Genomic DNA, 24060 nt, shown 5'->3' with positions numbered 1-24060 from the left:
TTAAAAGACTTCTAAGTGAGTTCCATCTCCTGTGCCGTTCTGTAGTATGTGTTTCCCTTTCTATGACTGATAAACAGCAAGTGATTCCTGTTGGGCTGATGATTAATTGTACATTTCAATGGTAACACCAAAAGGCACATTTTAGTACTCTTTGTGTGTTGGTAGCTGGCTAATCAGGTTAGACCTGTCTAATCATTGGCCAGAAGTATATTAATTATGTCTCCTTGATATTGATTTCTAAGTCAGAATTCAAGATCACCTTGATTGTCTAAATGACAGATGACTTAAGTCAACAAATGGTTCTTGGAGAAAGGAAGAAAATTGAAATAAATTGACACAGAAAAATGTCTCAATATGTGCATGACTTGGATTAAAAGAATTAAAAATCAGATCATGTGTGTCATCTTTACTTAATTTTTGAAAGTCTATTTACATCCTGTGGTGATGGCTTTGATGCCTAAATGAGGTTCTCAGAATGAGACTGACACAGTTAAGTTGGTCCATTATGTGCAATAAACACTCTTATTGTAAATTTGCTTTTTGTACTAGAATTGTGTAGTTTGAGGCCCCCCATCCCCATGCTGAGTACTAGCCATGTCAACAGCCAGACACAAACCTCAATGCCAAAGAACTTCAAGCTAAACAGAGGAAGCTGGAAGGGCAAGAAGACTTGCCCAACGTCACGCAGCAAGTCTCTGGAGGAGTAGAGAATAGAGCAGTTGACAGTGGGTACTGCCTGTATCTGATGACGGCCAACTAGTCAAACCAACGCCCGACCAAGTTCATAGCCTAAATAACATGCAACTCAAAGAGACTTGAGAAGAATATTTAAGAGAACTATATTTGTCAATATGCCTTGTTAGATTAGCTCAAATAACACATTAACAGGAAGGAAAAAAGCATGAAAAATACGAAGTGATATAAGTTCTGACCATCATTCCCATAATCTTCTCTAAAGTGCCAAAAAAGGAAACAAACAAACAACCTCCCCTCCAAAAGAATAAAACCCCCCACCCCTCCTACCCCACCAAAAAACCACAACCAAACAACAAACCAAGAAGGACTGATGCCACTACTTTCTTGTAGAAGAAGTCACTGTCTAAAGATCTTGGGAGCCTCTTTTATCATAGAATCATAGAATCATTAAGGTTGGAAAAGACCCTTAAGATCACCGAGTCCAACCGCTAACCTATTACTGCCAAGTCCACCACTAAACCATATCCTCAAGCACCACGTCTACCCTTCTTTTAAATACCTCCAGGGATGGAGACTCCACCACCTCCCTGGGCAGCCTGTTCCAGTGCCTGAAAACCCTTTCAGTGAAGAAGTTTTTCCTAATGTCCAACCTACACTTCCCCTGGCGCAGCTTGAGGCCATTTCCTCTGATCCTATGGCTTGTTACTAGGGAGAAGGGACTGACCCCCACTCTGCTACAACCTCTCTATCGCGGTAGAGAGCGATAAGGTCTCCGCTCAGCCTCCTCTTGTCCCGACTAAACAACCCCAATTCCCTCAGCCGCCCCTCATAAGACTTGTTCTCCAGACCGTTCACCAGCTTCATTGCCCTTCTCTGGACACACTGCAGCACCTCAGTGTCCTTCTTGTACTGAGGGGCCCAAAACTGAACACATCACTCGAGATGCAGCCTCACCAGTGCCGAGTACAGGGGCACCATCACTGCCCTGCTCCTGCTGGCCTCAATATTCCTGATACAAGCCATGATGCCGTTGGCCACCTTCGCCACCTGGGCACACTGCTGGCTCATGTTCAGCCAGCTGTCAACCAACACACCCAGTTCCTTTTCCACCAGGCAGCCCTCCAGCCACTCCTCCCCAAGCCTGTAGCATTGCATGGGGTTGTTGTGACCCAAGTGCAGGACCTGGCACTTGGCCTTGTTGAATCTCATACCGTTGGCTCTGGCCCAACAATCCAGCCTGTCCAGGTCCCTCTGTAGGGCCTTCCTGCCCTCCAGCAGATCAACACTTCCACTCAGCTTGGTGTCATCTGCAACCTTACTGAGGGTGCACTCAATCCCCTCATCCAGATCATCAGTGAAGATATTGAACAGGACCGGCTCCAGCACTGAGCCCTGGGGAACACCACTCGTGACTGGCCACCAATGGGATTTGACTCCATTCACCACCACTCTCTGGGCTCGGCCGTCCAGACAGTTTTTAACCCAGCACAGAGTGCACTTGCCCAAACCGTGAGCAGCCAGCTTCTCCAGGAGAATGCTATGGGAGACAGTGTCAAGGGCCTTACTAAAGTCCAAGTAGACAACGTCCACAGCCTTCCCCTCATCCACTAAGCGGGTCACCTTTCATAGAAGGAGACCAGGTTAGTGAGGCAGGACCTCCCTTTCATAAACCCATGCTGGCTGAGCCCGATTCCCTGGGTGTCCCGCATGTGCTGCGTAATGGTATTCAAGATGATCTGCTCCATGACCTTTCCCGGCACCGAGGTCAGGCTGACAGGCCTGTTTCCTAGGAACATCCCAAGATCAATTTTCACAGAATCATAGAATCATAGAATTCTATGAATTTTCCCGATAAAGAAGGAAGGCCATCTCTTTTATTCATCTAATCCACTGACTGTGTTTTCCTAGACTCACTGGTCCTCTGCTCTTCACAAACCAGCTTTCTTAGCAATTGACCAGCACCTGTGCTTGCTGTAAAGACCACTGTGGGTCTACCACAAATTGACTAAAGAGGACATAGTACAGGGATTGTAACAAACACTCAGTGTTTGTAACTCAGACTACCGCATGCCTTCCAGATGCAGCTTTATTTATATATGTTGCACATCAAACAAACTCAACTTGTGCTCCTGTGAGCTGTTTTACAATCTGGACTTACTTAATCCATTTTAGTTTGATTTTGTAAGAAGTTCAGCATAAACAAAAAGCTCGGCTATCCATAGCCTAGAAGCAGGTTATTACCAAGAACCAAAAATGGGTTACTGTGATGAGGAGGGAATTTTAAAAGGACACAAATCTATAGAGTGCATCTTACCTAGCTTTGTGACTCATAAAAATACTTGTTTATTATTGAATACTCCACAAATTGTTTTCTTACTCACACCTAGTCACCAGATACTAATTTTTAACAATATTTGTTACCTTCAATCTGCTCATACCAACTATTTACTGACCTTTGCACAACTGGTTATTTATGTTGCATAATACCACTTTCTCTTTTCTTATTTAATTCCTAATGCTTTCTGATTTCATAATGGCATAGCATGGCTCATAAGAAGCAAATAATGAAGAGCAATTAACTATTGAAGTCCCAGCAACAGTTATTACCAATAGCCTGGGCGTCATAGTCCATCAATAGGTCTCCAGACACTTCCAGCAAACAAGTAATATGATGCCACTCCTCAGAACAAATATATCTGCTACCTGTATGGACAAAATTCTGTCCCCAAAATCAAAATATTATGGTGCAATATTTTGGGACCTTTCTTCAGCACTAACAGAGCTAGTGACGTTGCTGGCTGATGAATGCGTAGCAAAGGTGTAGCTGCAGTTTTGTAAGTAGGTGTGTGCTGCTGATGCTAATCCAGGATATGTACCATTGTAAGACTGGTCCGAACTGTTTTGCGTCACAAATGGTTTCTCTTGCTCTATATGAAATATGGAAATTTGAGAGAAGATACTATTGACTGATGTGAACCAAAATGATAAAATTTTTGTCCGAAGGAAGCGGAACACAAACCATGCAAGTTCTGGATCATGCCATATTATGGGGGTTATGTGCTCTGTAGTCTAAGATCTCATGAAGATCCAAGTTAGAAACATAGCCAGTGCTAAATACATGTGGGAGAGAAAAGCTATTTAAACCGAAGGACAATGTTGGCATAGGAAAGAGGACATGAAGAATAGGATAAAGTCTGGCTGTAAATATAAACTGGCCATGAATAAGTTCAGACTGAAAACTGGGCAGAAGGGAAAGGCATTGTTGTAACACTCTACAAGAGGAGGGAGGGCGAAGGAGCAAACATCAGAAGAAAAGATCTGTGGCAAATTTCAAGATGGAACTTGATGAAGTTGTGTTTTGGACGAAGGTCCAGGAGGTCCTTCCAGACCTGTCGTCTCTCAAAGGAGTACTCCACTAGCATGAAAAAGAAGTCGATAATGTGACACTGACCTTTAACTAGAGAAGTTCGGGGAACATAGAAAGCCAATCTCTGTTTATGGTGCTGTTCTTCTGGTATCTGTCATTGTTACATTAAAATCACAGTCTACTTTCTGTTAGACCATATGTATGGAAGCTATCTTGATGCAGAAACAGTTCCAGCAGCGGATCTGGACAGTGGCAAGCTACTGCCATGTATGTAAAATGTGGCTGGAAAACTGTACGTACACTTTGTTACTTGTCATGGCAGTTTATTTCTTTTCTTTCTTCTTTAAATCAATCATTTGACTACCCTTAAATATCAGCCTGTAGACGCAGAAGGCATTTATGCAGGCAAGCTATTACTGTATCCACCCAGACCTCCACACTGATTGTGCAGATTATATAAACCTTTTGGTTACATTAGCACCTGAATATGATTTATGAGGGCAGGCTGGAGATGGTGATTGACCCGCTTTCATGAAAGCAGCCTGTTTGCTGTGAAATAGCTTCCGGCATAAATCATTTTAGACATGCTTTTACACCAGGACTAAATAAACACTCACTTACCCCTGGTACCTGCTAATATGTTAACAAGTAATGTCCTCAAACAGCCTCATTATTTGATTACATCCGAGATTGGGGACTTTGTGCTGTTGCTTTCCCCGCCTGCCAGGACCTCACGAGCCCAGACACATTAGCTCACTTGAACACAGAGAGAAAGTAGGAGTTTTATCAGCCTACATTATCAACCCAGCATAACAAAATAGAGCATAAGGGCATTTATGATCTCATGGCTAAGGCATTATACCGCAAATGTCTTAATCCCTGCAGTTCTCAACAATGTTGTTGCCATGTCTTTGGGTCAGTAACATGGTGCAGGGTTAATTAAGAAAGACAAATACAGTGGAAATAAGGGAAGCTGGAGGGGTGCCTGCATCCCATTCCTGTCTGTGTTTGTGAACAGTGTGCTCTTGGCCTGTGGAAAATGTGCTCTGTTGCTGCAAACTGTGCAACATACCCCTCTTAGCAACAGTTACCAAAGTGGACCATGGCTGTGGGTGATCCTGCATCCCTCGAGACAGAGGAAGGCAACCACCCAACATGGAGGGAAAGCAAAGACACACACACACACAAAAGACAGTTTTTATCCCAGGTGCAGACTTCAGCTAGTAGCTTTGCTGCCGGAGTAATGCTGGCCACTAGCTCAAGATTAACTTACCCAAAGCACTGCATGTCTGCAGGTAACCCACCGCTGTGTGTAATGCAAATACAAAGACAGACAATATAGCTGGGCTTGCACAAACCACAGTTATCCTACGTTATATCACTTTTATCCATGAATGGCCCAAGAGTGTCAACATTGACAGCTGGACTCACTTATTCTATATAATATTATTATTTTGATATGACTCTGACGTGTTAACAGGCCTCACGAGCCACTTTGGGACCAGACCTTTTGTTAGCGTGAGGCTCTTTTCAGTTTCACTGTGTCTAGTTGTTTTTCTAGGCACTGAAGGATGTTGTAGAAATTGCAGGAACTCAGCTTATACAGAGCAGGAGAAGAGAGAGAAAAAGATCCATGAAATAAGAGAGGGAGACAGCACTCTGGGAGGTACGTGAGATATATGTCCAAAATCTGGTGGCAACCACTTGTCATTAGCATCAGCCACCAAAAGCACCTTCAGTGATTTCAACAATAAATTACTCCCCCCTAAGGTAGTTACTCAGCTCACCACCACATCAGATGTGACCTTACAAGGAGTTATTTGCTACCCTCTCAGGGAAATCAGTACATTTTTTGTATTCCATTAAACTCACTTCTGTTATCTTGGGCAAGTGAGAAGGCAGGCCTCCATATGGCACATTTGGGAGCCCTCTGTGGAGGGGAGAGGGTGATCGAGTGGTGCCTCCGTGTCATTCAGGAGTGCAAGTGAGAGGCCAAGCTTCACCTGGAAGGTGTAACTTTCACTGATATGGATCTGAAGCTATCCTCATGTAGAAACGTCCCACCTCCAGGGCTTGGGGACATCGTGGTACTACAGCTCTGACCTGCCTTCTTAAAACGCAGGGCAGAATCCATCCTGATGTTAGTATCTGGGCAGGTATCAATCAAGATTAACTCAGGTTGATAGACACTCAAGAATGCAGGTGTGCTATGAAAAGAAAGTCACTCCTGCAATGCCAGGAAATTGCCCCCATTTTCAGCATAGTTACCTGAGCTCAGAAGTTTAATAAATCCATTTAAGTTATCAATAACCAAAAGCTTTAGACCTTTGTTTCCTCACCTTTGGTGGAGCTGTGCCGTGCTTTACAATAACATGTGGTTATTCCTCGCAAAACCTACAGTAGATTTGACAGACCCTGACTCAGGAAAGCTTCCCACCAGAAGAAAATGTCAGAAGTACATATGAGTCCCATTGTAGTGAAAGGGACATAAACATATCCTAGAAGCCAAACACAGGTTTAGATCTTTTACTGAATCCGCCCCGAAATGCAAGCTTCGTGAATGCATTGAACTCCAGATACTCCTTTACCTGGGAATACATTTTTCCCCCATCATCTTTGCTAAGAAAGGTTAACAAAACTGATAAAGGTGAACACTGAACAGACACCATTTTTATTTTATTAGATTTACTTTGCACCTCACATTTATCGTGGCTGTCCTAGCAGTGATGCTGTCCTAGCCATGATGTAATCTGCAATTAACTAGTCTCCTTTTGTCAACCTGCATCATCAAAGCCTGTTTTTATGGAGTGTTAAGTCTAATATTTACAGTGTTAAATACTTGGACAATATTTAAATTGGTTTCATCACATACTATATTTAGTTGGAGTGATATTGTCTGGTTAACAGCAATGAAAACAATTCTGTTCTTTTGGGTTTTATATTTTGAGTGGGTATTAGGTAACTGGAAAATATGGTCATTATATTTGTCTAACATTTCTACAAGTTGTAACATGGCATTTCAATTTGGGCTTTAACTCATGAATTATCTGTACGCAAAACTTTTGAGAAGTTTCCAGATTCAACATCCAAACAAGCGCAGGGTTCAGTGGTGTGTCTGAAAGGAAGGCAGCTTAATATTTACACACATATATAGCAAAGTATGAAGACATTTTTCAGGACCTTTTCTTTCCCGCAATGCTGCTGTTACACAAAGCCTGCTCCAAAGGTAGCTTTAACATTAAAAAAAATCACAATTAACGTGTGATCTAATCCCAGTCTCGCAGAGACAGACATCGCTACATTTGTGGGTACTGCTTCTTGGAGTTTTTATTTTTCTGTGTGATCTGTGTTTGTCTCCACTTGTAGCTTATGTGGGCAATCTTGCTCATACTCTCCTGAGTAGTTTTTTTCTTTGAACCAAAGGCCTGTAAGACACAGGAGCTGTGCTGGCTTCTCATCTCCAGCACCAAGAGACTCCTTCTTCAAACAAAGAAGTTGTCTCCCTTCTTCAAAGTAGAGATCTTTTCTAGAGGTTTTTGCTAATGTTAATGCTTTAGAGCAACTGCTATAAGAACTTTTTTTTTTCAACTGCAGGGAAAACCTTTGATCTTCTTCTATGTCTTTAGCTTTTCTTTCTTTTCCTAGTGTTAGTGTTATGACATCTTCCCATCTCAGCTATGTGATTTCTAGCTATCCCACTGAGTTAGTTATTCCTCTCCTTGATGATCACAGCCATGGTCTCTGGGCCAGAACAATACCTGCTCCATATGTTGGCTCTTCTCCACCAGAAATTTCTGCTCCAGAGACTTTTGTCTATAGTTCTACGCAAGAGTCAGAACCATGAAGGAGCACGGCACAGAGAAGGATTTTTCTCCTGACTCTTAGAAAGGATTCTGCTCACGAAACCATGACTCTGACTCAGTTTTGTTGAGGTAGGTCTCTATGTAGAGGATCCCACTAACAAGAAAGAGATGTAATCCCTTCACACAGCCCTTTGAACTGCCCAGGAGCTCTTTGACAGTGCCTAATAATAACTTCTGAAACACTGCAAAATTTTAATCATCCATTTTATTTATTTTTAGCTGGTGGAAATAAGAGATTCTGCAGAAATCTACAGCCAGGCTACAGAAAACTAAGCACAAACCAAGTGATTTTATTAGTTATCATATGAAATGAAAATTAGTGCATTTCTTCTTTTGAGAAGTCATAGGCTTTTGAGTTTTGATATCTGACTGTTTTTAGAGACTTTTAAAAGAAATCCAGTAAAATCCATTTCTCTCTGTGGTTTGCAGTTTCTCCTTAGAACTGCAATGTGAGTTTGTTCATTAAAATAAATTTGTAGTATGGAAGCTGTTCTCCTTCTGCTAAATTTGTACCAAAGCCCTCACAGGTGTCACAAAATTGTTGCTTGTGCATAGCCGGTTAGAAAAGGGCTATGACTTGGTGACTAAAGTTTGCTCTGTGTGCTTTGAAAAATAGCTTGGGTGCCACCTGATGAAGCTCCAGCTTTCAGAGTGTATAACTGGAAGAAAAACTTATCCAATAAATAAATAAAAGAATAAACCCATTAATAGCCAAATAAAATATGCTTGAATTCACCATCCCTGATAGATCGCTTGGGTAAGGCTGAAGTTTACCTTTGGCTCCCTCCCATTCTCTCACTAGCTAAGTATTCAGCAGTATTCATACAGCTGCCTGAACATGAGCCAGCAGTGTGCCCAGGTGGCCAACAGCATCCTGGCTTGTATCAGCAATAGTGTGGCCAGCAGGAGCAGGGCAGTGATGGTGCCCCTGTACTCAGCACTGGTGAGGCCACACCTCTGATACTGTGTTGTTTTGGGCCCCTCAGTACAAGAAGGACATTGAGGTGCTGGAGCGTGTCCAGAGAAGGGCAATGAAACTGGTGAAGGGTCTGGAGAGCAGGTCTTATGAGGAGCGGCTGAGGGAGCTGGGGTTGTTTAGCCTGGAGAAGAGGAGGCTGAGGGGAGACCTTATCAGTCTCTACAACTACCTGAAAGGAGGTTGTAGTGAGGTGGGTGTTGGTCAATTCTCCCAAGCAAAAAGTGATAGGACAAGTGGAAACTGCCTCAAATTGTACCAGTGGAAGTTTAGGTTGGATATGAGGAAAAATTTCTTCACTGAAAGGGCTGTCAAGCACTGGAACAGGCTGCCCCGGGGAAATGATTGAGTCACCATCCCTGGAGGTATTTAAGACATGTAGATGTGGTGCTTAGGACATGATTTAGTGGTGGACTTGGCAGTAATAGGTTAATGGTTGGACTTGATGAGCTTAAAGGTCTTTTCCAACCTAGACAAGTCTATGATTCTATTCCTGAAGGAAGCACATCAAACAAGCAATCTTTGCTTTGGCTTGAATGCCAATGCCAAATTGTCCAGGCCTAATAGAGCAACCTGAGGAGTCAGAGCCCCTGAACAGTCACTTCCAGAATGTGGAGAGCCTCAACAGTAGTTGTCTGCTTTCTTTTCTATATGCTTATGAACCACCCACCCTTACAGAGGTAGCCACAGGAAGTAAGGTGCTGAACACTTCTCCCACAAATGCTGATCTTGTTGTTTAAAACATGCTGAGGGTCTTAGAAAGGGTTTGAGTGGCCAAAGTTGAAATTTTTGATGGTTTTTTATTCTGTCCCTGTTTTTGCAGTTTGGACCTCGGTATTCAGTGCCTAGCAAATACACTCTTCAACTGTGGTTTGGAAAGCCCTAGTGGAAAAGTCACAGAAAGCTACAGGTGCAGGAAGGATAAAGACCAGGAAACCAATGTCTTTGCATCTTATTTCCTATTTTCCACATGGTCCCATGTCATTTTTGTATAAATTGTTTTATAGAAATTGCATAAAATATAGCATTTTGCAGCTTTCACTTAGTAAGACAGTCTTCTGCATATTATTTTTAGGGAAAGCCTCTTCCCCAACAGGCTTCAGGATAATTTGTGAAACTTTCAAAATACTGTTGTTTGTACAAAACTGGAATTTCTTTCAGGTGTTTCTAAAGCATTGGGCTTGTTTGGGAAAATGAAAGGGAAAAGTTCAGTTGTATTCCTTAATGAAACTGTGTTTTAGTTTAAAGATGTCACGAATTTTATGCAGTCTTTATTTACTTTCACTTAGCACCCCAAAACAAGTATGACTTCCAGATTTGGTACAAAGCGAGTGAAAAAGCAGGAAATATTAAAAAGAAGAATTGATTAAGAGTCTGATTCTGCTGATTAAAATCGGTGGCCAAACACTCTGACTCCAGAGATCAGGTTTGAACCTTTACTGAGCTGGACCTGCTCCAAAACCTACTAAAGTCAATAGGAGTTTTTCTTTTGAGCCCAGTCACTGGGTGTCTGCCTTTTTCTCTCTTAAATTATAAATCACCAGGAGGAGTTTAATCTTGCAGTTTTCAGTGCCAGTGTGACATTTATTTTAACTTTGGCTGTTGACAAAGCACCCCGCATCCTGCATTTCCCTGCTGGCAGTCACATGTCTATTCTAACTCACATGTTACTTTCTGTCAGGGGTTTTATTTTATTTGTTCTCTGCTTATTGCCATCCACTTCTCCAACCCTCCCTTTTCATCTGTCCATCACATTTGGCAGTAAGAAAAATGGATCTATTTTGCAATACCAATTTCAGTGCCACTTGCCAGTCCAAATAAAAGTTGTGTATCTTACACACCATACAGGGTCTCAGTTTCTGGATTTTGTCACAAGAGCCGTATTTTCTCAGCAGCTTATTAACAGCGTGTGTTTGGGGTGAAAATTAAGCAAATGGAAAAAGGATGTCACAGCAAGGAGCTGTGTTGCAACACTTAGGTTATTATATTGCATTAAGTTAAACAAAGACCGTTTAGCCATGTTATGACTATGATTCTCATTCATTCCAGTCCCTTAAGAAAATGTATTTGAAAAGAGGCAACTTTGCTCAGTCAATTTGCCTTTGGTCAAAATGCTCCCAGGTGCCACTCATGTGAATTTGACAGGAAAAAAAAATTGTTAAGGGGGAGTGGAGCTTGAGGGGGGACCGGGGGAAGGTTGCCATAACTCTGCTGATGCCAAGAATAAGAATAATGGGAACCGCTACAGATCGGAAACTTTCTTTTGGTCATTTATCAAACCCATATTATTTTCTCATCTTTCACTGTCTTTGGAGCGCATGTGTCAGGTGAACAAAAAAAGTTACAAGAAATCTTGAATTGCACTCTACTTTCCCAGAAAAATGTGCTGGCCATCTATCGTGTGCCTGAGGTCAACCCCGCAGCATTTAAACTGGCTCTGAATCCGTAAATAGCCCTTGGACAAGGCTGCCAGTCAGCTGAGAAGGCTTTGAATTTCTCAGTCATGGCAGGGGTGACATACAATTGCTCAGCACCAACACTTTTGACTGGCTCTTTCCCACATCTGGCCAATGACTTTGTTGCCTAAATGGGAGCTAAGCAATTCTGGACATTGGACTCTAAGTAGAAAACATTCCCACTTCTGCTCCGTCAGTCATGTTGGTGGCGAAATAAACCACTGTGACGCTTTTACCATATGTGGATTTCAGAATAATTTCTAAATCCCCCATGCCTAAACCATAGCTTGCTGAACAGTTCCCATCAACTACTGTTCCTGATTAGGGTGGAAATGATGCAGGTGACTTTGACAAGATGAACTTCTTGGGTGACCTAATTTAAACACAGCTATTCTACCTTGCAAATGCCTAGCTACTTGGTGGGCTTTAGCCCGAAAGCTGTCAGTTCTCAAATGAACGGGACAACTGTGTCTGCCAGGTCTGACCTCCTCATGTGCTGCCACAGTGGGTGCCATATCCTTTCTCCCTGTAGGATTTCCCACTTCAGCATCCTCCTTCCAAGTCTTCACATACAAACCATTGCCTGCAACTCTCTTTTACTTACCTGAACTGAGCTTAAAGCTGTGGGAACACACTTTCCACCTTCCTGACAAGGCGTGCTGCCTTCAGTCACACTGTTCTCTACCAATCTGACAAATCTGGCAAACACATTTTCTCCCATGCTGTCCTTCATTCACTGTGCAGGTTGTGCCCATCTTCTCCTGCTCCTGCTCACTCTTGAAAACTCACTTTTTCCATAATGCAGACAGCAACACGTGACCTGTTAACAACCAGACAGGTGAGGAGCTGTGTCGCAGCTCCTAAAACACACCCCACTTGAGGCCTACTGATAATTGCACATCTGATCATAACAGCCACATTATTTCAGATTCCATCCACCCATCCACCTACTTTTCAAGTGTGAGCTGGATCCAGGGCTAATCTTGAGTGGCATCCAACAGGGAAAACTCACCCAGCCTCAGGGTATGAAAAAATGGGCAACATTAAATAATATGTGTTGTTAAGCTGTGAAACTGCTTGCCACAGGAAACTGTGGATACAAAGAGATTTAGAAGTAGCTGGATAAGTTCCTGGAAGCAAAACTCACTGGGGGCTATTAAATACAAAGACACTATGTCTGGCTCCGGAAATCCCAGCACCACAAATCACTGGCCCTGAGCCACGATCTGCATGCCCTAGTCCGATATCCTTCCTTAAGTACCTACTACAGCTGGCTGCCATAGACAGGGTATTGGGCTAGATGGACATAACCAGTTTGGCCATTCCTGCGTTTTTGTATTAATAGATGACCTGGGACTGAATATCACATTTGTTACTAATGTCTCTGCATTCACACAGCAGCATTTCTATCACCAGCACTCTCCAAGCTGCTTCTGCCATGACATCTGGACATCACATAGCACCTGAAGCACATTAAGCTTTTTCAGCAGGTAATAAACCCCTGGATAGTGTACAGCAGGCGAGCCCCAGTCTCTAAATACCCACCGCGGACATTGCTTTCTTCAGCAATTGCCGAAGCCTGGTTTAGATTAAACTACTTCAGACCAGCCACTGCAGAAGGGCAAGGCTGGAAACGGAAGTCTCTCTTGTTTTGTTTGGGCTCTTTTTTCCTGCTGATTGGTTGTTTTGGGCTTGTTTGTTTTTTGGCAAGTTATTTAAAGGACAAATTCAGCTAGACAGCTGAATGCATCAAGAAGGTCAGCCAATTTCTCAGGCTACTGTCTTTTTCCAGCTGTTCCAGATAAGAAAAAGGAGCAGGCGGGGCTATATCTCCCAGGTTGCTTTCCACAGCATAAGGTACACTTCTTTGATATAAAGCGAGCGGTTAGAGAGGTTAGAGGATGCTGGGGTGGCAATACCATCCAGGACACCAGCAAGACCCCTCTCCCTCTTGGGGAACTGCTGTTTTCAGAGCCAATCCCAGTGTCATATATCCAGGACCACAGTCCATCAGAGCCCTGAAACAGAACTGTGCTGTTCAGCTCTGGGAATAGTATGGATCTGGAGCCTTCCTTCAGCACCTGGCTTCTCAAACTCCACGTATTATAGGGAAGTCTGAGCCACAGCAGTGGGAGACTTCTTGTGAGACACGGGTTGTGTCAGACTGTCCCCTGCAGCCCTCTCCCTGGAGGGTACCATGCACAGGTCGCCCAGCCCTACCAGTGTGCAACCCAGCATATGTGGCACAAATGTGCCAGATCACCATGAACAGGGCAAGGTGAAGCACATCGGATATGGGGGTCAGCGTTGGCCTCAGAGGAAGGTGACACCTCCACTTCAGCTGGGTCCTCCACAGCTCCCCTGGGAATTACTGCCCTTTTGTCCTTTTTCTTGCCTGTAGGTGGGAAGGGGTTGCATCAAGCAAGTTGATATATGAAGGAAACAAGGGAGGAAGGGAAGTGAGAAAGGAAGGAATGAAGGCAGAAAGAAAGAAGGAGGAAGAAAGGAAAAAAGAAAGAAAAGAAGGAGAAAAAAGGAAAAAAGAAAGAGAAAGAAAAAGAAAAAAGAAGAAATAAAAAAGAAAAAAGGAAAAAGAAAAAAGAAAAAGCAAGTATGCATTTCTAATGCCAGCTGCACAAACGTGCCTTATTCTGGCAGATCTCTCAATTAAAATCAAGCCACCCTAATTTAAGGAGAAAATAAACACAGACCTGATGTTATGTGATTTGCTTTCAAAAGGAATCAGGCTGAGGAGAGGCAGCAGGGCCCTTAGCTCCACACGGCTGGTTGCAAGGTGGAGGCAGATCTTGCTGCATCAGCTGCCGCCCCCTGATGCTGAGACGAGCTGAGCAGCGGCAGTTTGCACCCCTGCAGCAGCGCGGGGCCAGGGGCAGGAGAGCCCCCACCCTGCAGTGCCTCTGTGGATGAGGGGAAGAGGCTGGCATCACATAGGTCTGTACCCCAGAAAACTAGGGCAGAAAGTTCAGTGCAGTAACTCACTGCTCCTCTTTGACTGCATCCATATCAGCCAGGGGCCACAAGGGAGAGCTCGGGCAGGATCTGCCCTGACACAGTCCCTTACAGTGTAGATTTGGAAGTTCAAAGCAAACCATATTTTCTCATGTTTTTCTTCTCCCACATTTTTAATTAAAAATTAGGGTGCTTTCTTTGCACATAGCTATTCTAAAATTACTGGTGACCAACATGAGGGGCTGCTTTTTGAGCAAGCAACCTCGGAGTGCTGTTCACGTGAAATCCACGTGGTTACGACAGTGCTCTGGATCTACTGTAGTGCTCCTGTAACTGCTCGATGGATACATCCCTACCTGGGAATAGCAAAGCTTTCTTAAAAGCCCCTGTTCATCCTTCTGATGTTGTCTTTTTTCCTCGTCTCACAGAGTTCCCACTGTGTCTCCCATGTTCGTCTGATGAAACTATTCATGGAACAATAGAAACTTTCTGTGCGACTTAGGGACCAGATAACATGAGCTAGGCAAACCTCTATGATTAATCCTGGGGCTCCTGCAGACCTCCACAAGCCAGGTACGCCCCTTAGCCCACAGAGTGAGAACTGCTGCTGTGTTATGATGGAAGAAACCAGCAACCAGCAGCACAGGGATGCAAAAGGTCCAAGGGTTTGAGGAACCATAAGAGGGTCAGTTGCTCAGGCTGGGCATCTAAAATGCCCATTTGCTGCACAGAAGGAATCTGCCTAAAGTTTCAGGGGAGAAAAAAGGAAAGGATTTAAGGAGTGTAACAACAGGAAAAACGTGTAAACTCTTCAGCATAAACTATCGTGGATTCAGCTCTGGATTACAGAGGTTCAAGAGATCAAAGCAGTAGCGACCAGAAGGGGCAAACCAGAGACAGCATGCAGATAAAAGAAGAGATGAAAGCCAAAGAAAGCTTGGACAGGAGGCTGACATTGGTAAATGGGGAACTGGGGTTGGATTAAGCTGGTAGTGCTTGACGTGTTGTCTAGTCCCTTTTTTGGCCTCATTGGTTTCTGCAGAACTGAAGCTTTGGGGGTTGGGGAGAGGAGGAGGAGGAAGAAAAATTATATTTCCAGCTTTTTGTCCTTGCCAAGTAAAGCTTCTGTGTGTGAGTCATTTCTGTGCTGCCTGTGGAAGACTGCAAGGAGCTGGGACAGAAAGGATCCTCCTGGGGGTAAAACACTGCTCAGAGGAACAGTGAACCCAGATTCAGCGGTGCTGCAGGCTCCCCAGTTGTCATCCTGATGGGACACACCACCTTCTGTTTGTCTTACATGCTTGTGCAGGAGGCAGAGCTGACGCACAGTGCTTCCTTGCACCCTGGGATCAGGTGTAGACCTGGCCCTTGGGCAACAGGGGCCTTTTGTAAACTGATGGGGTATCTCTGGGAATTCCTGTATTTTAATATAAAGCATTCCTATTGCCTGGCCTGAGAGGGTAACCCAACCAGTTGCATGAGCAGAGCCCATCATGGCCTCTTAACAGAGGATCAATTAACCAGTCAATGCATCAGAGAATGGGCAGATCCTCTCATTTCTGTAGCTCCTCAGAGCAAGCCTCCCTGGGTGAGCAGGTGTCATGTCTCATGGCTGCTTTCTGTAAGCTGGGATTTGTATCCCTCCTCTGAGACAGCCCACCTGGGCCATCAGCTGGGAGAAGGAGGAGGAGGAAGGACAAGAGGGAAAAGAAGAATAAGGACATCCCAGAAGAGGATGTAGAGCTGGAGCAGGAGTTGTGACATGGGGCAGTGAGATGCTCCTGTTGCAGGACTGACTGAGGTGGAAGGAGGGGCCTTCCCGAGCAGCAGGGCCTGAAGATGAAAGGAGCACGTGGTAATAACAGGCTAGTGCTTGCTTCTGGGCCGGGTGCTGTTGGGAACTGCTGCAGCCCAGTAGTGCCATTTGCTGTGGGTGAGGCTTTGGTGTGGAGAGGGAGCAGGCTTTGCTCCTGTACTCTGAGTTACTCTGCCCAAAATGTATTTGGGGACTGGCTGGGACCTGCATGGGCAAATCTGAGGTGGGATCAGGTTTGAAAATGAGTTCTAAAAATGACTTTGTGAGAGGAGAGGTCGAGCCTAGGGTGGAGGGAGATGTGACCTGTGATTTGGTTGATTTCTTCTTCCCCTGCCCCCATGCATGGAAGAATAAGCTCTGTGTCCTTCCCAGTCTCTTCTCTCTGTCCTTGCTGGGGCTGCTAGTGCATTCACCGCCTACTCGGGGTGAAAAGCAGCAAGGTCACATCCCCGCTCGGTGGTGAGGCCAAGCCGGTGCCAAGGTCGCCCAGCATTTGCAAGCTGCGCTTGTAAGGCCGGCGAAAGGCCAGCTTTCCCCGCGCGCCGCGGCGGCGCATCACGGCCGCGATCTGCAGCTGCCATCTGCTGGTGGCGGCGCCGCGCCGGAGCCCGCGCCCCGCCGCGCCCCCGTGCCGCCCCGTGCCGCCCCGCGGCCCCCCGCGCCCCCCCGCGCCGCCCCGCGCCCCCCCGCGCCGCCCCGCGCCCCGCTGCGCCCCGCCGCTGCAAAGGCTGGGCGTCCCCGCGCCCGGGGACCTGCAGCGGCCGCTGCTGTGGCTTCCCACGCCGGTGGGGACAAAGCAGCGTATGCGAGATGGCCGCGAGCTACCTGAACTAAAGGGACCCTGCTTCGAAGTGCGTGGGGGTGATGCAATCCTGTTACAGCAGCGCACTGAAGGCCAAGCAGGGTTTAAGCGTTGCAGTAAACTTGACGATTTATTGGAGACTAATTTTTTTCTGGAGAGGTATTAAACCTGCCTTGGGTAGGTGGGGAGGAGGCGGGAAACGATCTGTTAAAATATGTTTCTGCTGTTTTCTGGTTACTTAGGCACAGAACAAAACGTTAGCAAAAAGTGAAGTGGTTCTTGAGATCTTGGGTCTTTCCATAGTTGGATTTTGGGTGCTTGGCGTTTTTTTGGAAGTGGTGGTGGTAGGTTCTTTTGGTTTTTCTTTTTTGTTTTTTTTTTTTTTTTTTTAATTTGAATTCTGCAATTTCAGAGCTGTTCTGCTGCATGTTTGCCAAAGAAGATATGACTCAGGCCCTAGGGCTGTTGCATGAATATTAACTGTCCCTCACAACATGATCAGTAGGTTCACAGTGCTATTTGCACCTCTGACTGGGCTGGAAACACCCTCTCCCTGCCCACAGCCCCTCACCGCTGCTGCCCCTCTTATCTCCAACCTTGCCAGGTATGTCACCTAACACAGCGGCCAGGCACAGTCTGTTGCCTGACCTGCCAGCAGGCATCTGTCCCCTCTGCGTACAGCCGAACACATCACCCCTTCTGCTTTGGGTTATGGTATAAAGCTGGTAGGTGTGCAGATGTCCCAGACAGCGCCAGGCCCTGTGATGCTGTTCCTACCTTCCCTGCATGCAGGACTCTTGTAGGCGGGAGGTGAAAAAACACAGATACTGCCACAAATCATCTGAGTAATTTATTTCACCAGATTTGGAAGAGGGATTTCCTGGGGTGATCCCAGGGAGGAGGTGGCAAGGGTGCATTTGTCCTTGTCAGCAGCAGCCCTGTCCTCAGTCACTAGTGGATGCATAGATTAACACCAACTAAATGTGGTGGAGAGCTAATAGTTCTGAATATATGGAGTCCTTAAAAGTGTAGTTCATGAAAACAAATGATGGAGCAGAGGAGAAAGACCTTATCAATCCCACCAGCAAAGGAAAAATTAAAGTGTGAGCTCTAACCCTCATTATCCAGGAGGGAATCCACAGCAGCAGTGTACTCTGACCACCAGAATGGCTGTGTGAGACCTCATACCTTCCTCCGAAACTGAAGCCTCCTATCCCAGGATGTACATCCAAAGGAAAGCAGTTTTCATCAGTTTAATTGCTCACAGAAGAGCTTTTTTCTTGAGGTCCTCCTGGAGACCTGCCCTTGGAGGTGCAGCTTCAAAGGCCACACTTCAAAGAGCAGAGACTGTGCTAGGAGAGTGGGGGAGTGCAGAAGCAGGGCCTCAGCTGAGCACCAGCATTGGCAATTCTTCTGTGGACCTGGTGAGGTTTATTGTTTTCCCTAAAGTCCCAGTTTCTGGAGTCATGGGACTGCAGTAAGCATCCCAAATTTCATGCAAATATGAGGCTCACTACTAGAACTCCTTGTGATGGGGAAAAGTACAAAGATTGACCCTCAGGGAACAGAAACCAGAAGGAACAAAATAGCTTCACTGCTAAAAAAGAAAAAAAAATCCTCATGGTATCTAAGCCAATATCATTCAATTTTGGCCCCCAACTCAAGAATTTTTAAGGCTCAGAGTTGGCAGTAACAAAACTCCACTGACGCTTTGGCCAAGAATAAGGGCATTATTTCTTGTGTCCTGGCCAGTGTCCCAAACCGTACGATTTCCTTCCCATGTACCCAAAACCCTCCCCTGGAAATCCAGCTCTGCATGGGGCTCTTTATCACGTTTTGTCCTCAGCTTCTCCAGGGCATGACGAAACAGCAGCATCCTCCCACGCTAAGTCTCATCACACTGTGCAAGTTGATGGCAGTAGTTTATCAAGCCTGATGTATTCCTCAGGATACAAGCTGCTCAACTGAGGTAGAGGAGTCATGTAAGTTATTATTATTATTATCACGAGGAAGACTAGCGTTGGAGGTGTTGCTGGAGAATGTCATAGTCTGTCATTCTGATTTTTTTTTTTTTTTGTAGTGCAGCTAGGTTTGAAACTGGACCAAGGAGACTGTTTTAATTTTTATTTTAGTTTTGTTTTAAGAAGTCTCAGCCCTGGAGGGAGCTGTCATTTTGGGATGCTGATTAGCTTTTGCAAGTTGACAGGGAGCAAGGCGGTTTTCTCTGTAGCAATCCCAAGTTCTTTCGCCTAATCAAGCCAACACTGCAGGCTCTTTGTGGAGGAAGTGTAACCCTATCTCACTGCCTGACAACTCCTTCGGTTCCAGACCTTGTTTCCTCAGTCCCCGCAAACTGTAACAAACAAATTAAGTTTGATGATTTTTTTTTTCTTCTCCACCACCCCCACCCCCCCCCCCCCCATTCTTTTAGTAACCATTTTGGCTCAGCCTTTCTTGCTGGTTCTTTTCCTTAGGGTTAGTAACTCTGAAGATTGTATTCACTTCATATATATATGTGTGTGTATATATATATATCTCCATATACTTCCTTCATCCCTAGAGCTTTTTGACATCATTTTATTGACTAGTCAAAGGAAACGCTGTATCTTCAAAAATTCTCCTTTCTAAAAAAAAAAAAAAAAAAAGCTGTATCTTATCTGTCCAGGTTGCTTTGATGTGTTCCAACTAGAAATGGATCGACAGGCTTTGTAGAAAGCTCTTGCTGAAGCTAAAAAGATGGTCTTGCAGCTCTAGGGTTTGACTCAAAAGACATGGATTTCATTTCCAGTTCCATGAGAGTCCATCGCACAGTAACTACAGGGAAATGACAATGAAATACAATTGTTTTTCATTGAGCCTGGATGTGAAAAGAAATTAGATGTGTTCATAGACCATTCATTGGAGCAGGAGGAGCTGCTGCCCCAGACTTTCAAGACTGTGTTCAAGAGAGGGTCAGCAGCCAAATCATGCTGGCAGAGATGTTTTCCCAGGGATCCTGATGCAGACACGGGGAACAGACACTGAGGGAGCTGAAAATGAGGGAGGGAAAGAAGGAGCACAGAAGATCACAGGGAAGACCTTGTAACTTTAATAAAAGCTCTACAGAGCTCTGGGACAAAGTGCCAGGTGGGAGGAAACCTTTCCTTGATTCCTTCTATTGGACTTTAATATTTCTAAGCAGGCAGGTGTGTACCAGACTTCACCTCCTGGTGAGAACAACTGCCAAACCCCCAAACATTGATTAATCTGTCAAAAGGTAGAATGTTCTTATCCTGCCTCCTAACTCTAAAATGGAGGATCTAATTCTTCCTTGCCATTTTTTCCCTGACGTGAAGGATTTTCTCAACAGTCACCAAGCAGAGATGGATCAAAGCTGCCGATACCTGTCTGAATCTGCAGTTCCAAAACATCCAGACTGTTGACATTGCTGATTTTGTCATGGAACCGTTTCTTTTGAAATGGGCCACACAGAGGAAAATTTAAACGCATGGGGTCAGATTTGAGTTGCATGTAGGGAGTGCTTTTGGGTTTTTTACCAAAATCATTCAGCAAAGACTGTTTTCTTCCCCACTGTGTGATCCGTAAAAGGGTTGTGCAAGGTCATACCAGGAAACAGAGATGGGTGTGAGTCCACCCGGTCCCCTGCCCCACAGGAGCTTTCCAGGTGATCATGCACTGCATCCAGTTTTACCACTCTTGGTCTAAATTCCTTGTGATTGGATTGCAGGAGAACACCAAAGGGAACCGGTTGTTCCTGTAGTACCTACAAAACATGCCCTTTGCAGGGGCTGTGAAGCATTATCTTACCTGCTTTGCCGTGGAGCATTACTGTCTCAGGCAGTATGACTCCCCTCCTGCCCTCCCCCTTGGCTGGCTGTCATCCAGAGAGGATGAAATGAGGTGGACGTGTTCTTGCTGCAACTCCATCTCTTTTGGCTGTTGATTCATTATTATTGAATATTCATCTTGCTGGTGGTAGCTAATGGTCATGGCTCATAACAGCCTCATTATGCAGCATCCCTGTGAACACAGTGATTCATGGCTCAGATCATAGGGCTTATGTGGCTTTCCCTTCTTCCTTGGTGTTTCTTAGACCATCATTTCATTGTACTCCAAACCTGAACCATCTTTCCAGCAAAGCAATACCCAGAGTCCTAATACAAACTACAAGTAGATCTCTTCCTGTCTTAAATTCATCAAAAATGTTCTTATAAAAAGATTTATTCTGAGTGATTTTATCCAGACTTCTGCATGGAGTTGGCAAAGACATTATGTAATAACTAAATCTTCATTAGTTATATCTGTTTGCTTTGTGCTTTTGTGACAATGATGAAAGCTGTAAATAAGTATATTGTCCCATCCTAACAAGGATAGCGTATCCATCAACAAGGACACTTACTCTGCTGAGATCTTTGCAAGGCTGTACGGGGAGTAAATTAAAGGGAGAACAACATCCTTCATCTAAAGTGTCCTTGTTCTGTCACTTAATGTTTTACCCTTGCTAATATCTTTCAAAGTCTGGCTGTTAGTCAGAAAAGTCACTCGGTAAATGTGACATATTTTATCCAGCCAAAGTCTACTTGGTCCTAGAATGATTTTTCTAGACAGCTGCAGATGGAAGTGTGACTTGAAACTCCTCCTGTGGCTTCTCACCTTAGTTTTCCAGCGCTCACTGAAGTTTCCCATCAGGGCATATGAAGATGGAACGTGCAACCAGAGAAGTCACGGCAGCTCAGCTGAAAAAATAAGTGCAAACCCTTGTTCAGGGTGGCAGATGAGTCGTCTGGATAAAGGCAGAGGGGATGAGACTTTTCTCTCAGTAAAGTTCACTTCAGCCTAGACTGGTTGGTTGGTAATATTATGCTTAGCCCAAGGTGTCTCCTCTCAGCAACTCTCCCAATTAAGTGCAGAAAAAACTATATGCTAACTGGAAACTGCCCTGTATGTCAAGGCTATCCTTAATCTCCACACAGATGACAGGGTCATGGGTCCACCGTGCTCAGGCAGGAGCTACAGGTGATCTTTGGGGTATAGTGAGGAGGGGCTAAGCGATGGTCAGTGCCGCTTGCTGGGCTAGGTCAATGCTCACCGCTCCCTGCTGAGGGGAAAGCCCAGACAAAGCACACCCCACATGAGCCCCCCTGCCTCTGCACCAGCATTGCGTGGCTGAGGCTGAGCAAATGCATCCTCCGCTGGGGTCTCCCCGGCCCCGGGAGCAGACAGGAGTAGGCTCCAGTGCACAGAGCTGTGAGATTTCCCCCTGATGTGATGGGTGCACAAAGGAGCCTGCCAAGGTGCCAAGGTTCCCATTGAAACCAGCACCTTCCCTGACTCATGTGCACGGTGTTTATGCCACTGCCTTCAGCACAGGTATCCCTGACTCACCCTAGTGTTAAAGAAAAAAAAAAAATGCAAGGACACTTGAAATGATGGCCTTCAGCTTTATGGGACAGTCCAGGACTGAAAATCAGAGTGTGGCCTGCAGAGGGAAGAAAAGAGCTGTGGTAGCACTGCTGCAGCTTCCCGGGGGTCTGCTCCTCTCCCCGCTGCAGTGCCTGCTCCCCGCCGCGCCGCTCCTCCAGAGCACTCTCTGAGCTGAATAGCTTGCCTTTAAACATTAAATACATTTTAAACCCGTTCATATCAAACCAAAATTAAACTGCTGGATTTTATTCAACAATCATTCCCCTGAGAAAGGGCTGAGAAGAAAATAATGGTCAGCTGGATGCCTCACCCATTCAGCACGCAGAAAAATATCCCCCCAGGAAGTAAGGTGAGAAGTGAGGCTTGGCTATCGCCTTGCCTCATTGCATTGTTGTCTGTATATAAGCCAATTTCTCAATCCACTTAGAAATCCACTAATTGTCATTGGAGCTATTTGCTGATGACTGTGAAGTAGCTTTGTAATGAAGAGGAAGTCCATTTCTTCATTAACATTTGCGAAAATAATTGCCTGTCACTTAACTGAACATCCTTTGCCCCAGAAACACTTGCTTTTCAGCACCTTTTTTTTTTTTTTTTTTTGAGCTGCATGCTTTGAAACGCCACTTATAATTTGCAGTCCCTGAAGGGCTCATTCTCAGCTGCTGTGACATGAGTGAGGGAGCACATTCCACAAGAGGACACTAAACATCCTGCCACTTTTGCTGCAAGGAGAGGAGAGCATATTAATGGTGCTGCAGGAGGCCTCCAGCAGGCAGGTTTCAGCTCAGAGTTACCACTTAAACTGTGTGGTTTTATGGGGCTGCTGCTCCTCTGCAGCCTACCCTGAGCCTCTGCTGGGCATCCCGACAGTGCTGGGAGAGGCCATGGCTGCAGGGCTCCTTGCCAACTGGCCCATCTCTGGCCAACGAGATGAGGCATATGAGGTAGCCACAGCCCCACTATTTGAGCTCCAGAGTCCATCTTCTGCCCCCAGTTTGCTAGCCCTGCGCTCAGCCCTCACAAAGGCAAAAGAAAGACTGCATGAAGTCAGGCATGCACCAGGGAGTGAGTCCTGAAGGGAGGAGGAAACGCTGTTTGGGCAGTAGAGGAGCAATGTCTCAGAAGGGGAATGTGGAGAGGACGGACCTCTGTATTCCTCAGCTCAGCCCTCTGTCCCCATTACTCCCAAAAGTACAGCCAACACCTCCACCAGTGCCTGTTTGTGCCATGGATGACACCCCACAACACCTTTGTCCCCCATGCTCACCACTCACATCTCCCCACCATGCCCAGCACTTTCTCTGCCGCTACCATCACTCCCACCAACGCAGATAACATAAGCCAACCTGCCCCTTAGCTTGGGGGAAGCAAAATTCAGCTTTGCCTACAGGACCGAGAGGCTCTGAGGTGCTCTGCCTGCTGGTGAAGATAGGTTTGCCATAGCAGTTATACAAGGTGCCTCAGCAGGGCCCCTGGAATAAGTGGGAGCAAACAAGTGTGCCTCCCCCAGAATCAATAGAGATCTGCCTGCTTGCACCTGCTGGGCTTATGCTGCAGCAATATCTTACACTCCAATGGCTGCTTGCTTGTTTGTCAGCTGTGTTGAATTTTTATTGTATCCCAGGCACGTGAATTCCGCCATCAGTTCCCAGGGCAAGGAGTGCCACATCTCCTGGGGGTGGATAGCTGC

Source organism: Phalacrocorax aristotelis, chromosome 6 (genome assembly GCF_949628215.1).
Source record: "Phalacrocorax aristotelis chromosome 6, bGulAri2.1, whole genome shotgun sequence".
Classification (NCBI taxonomy): domain Eukaryota; kingdom Metazoa; phylum Chordata; class Aves; order Suliformes; family Phalacrocoracidae; genus Phalacrocorax; species Phalacrocorax aristotelis.
Note: the sequence above shows the minus strand (reverse complement) of the source record.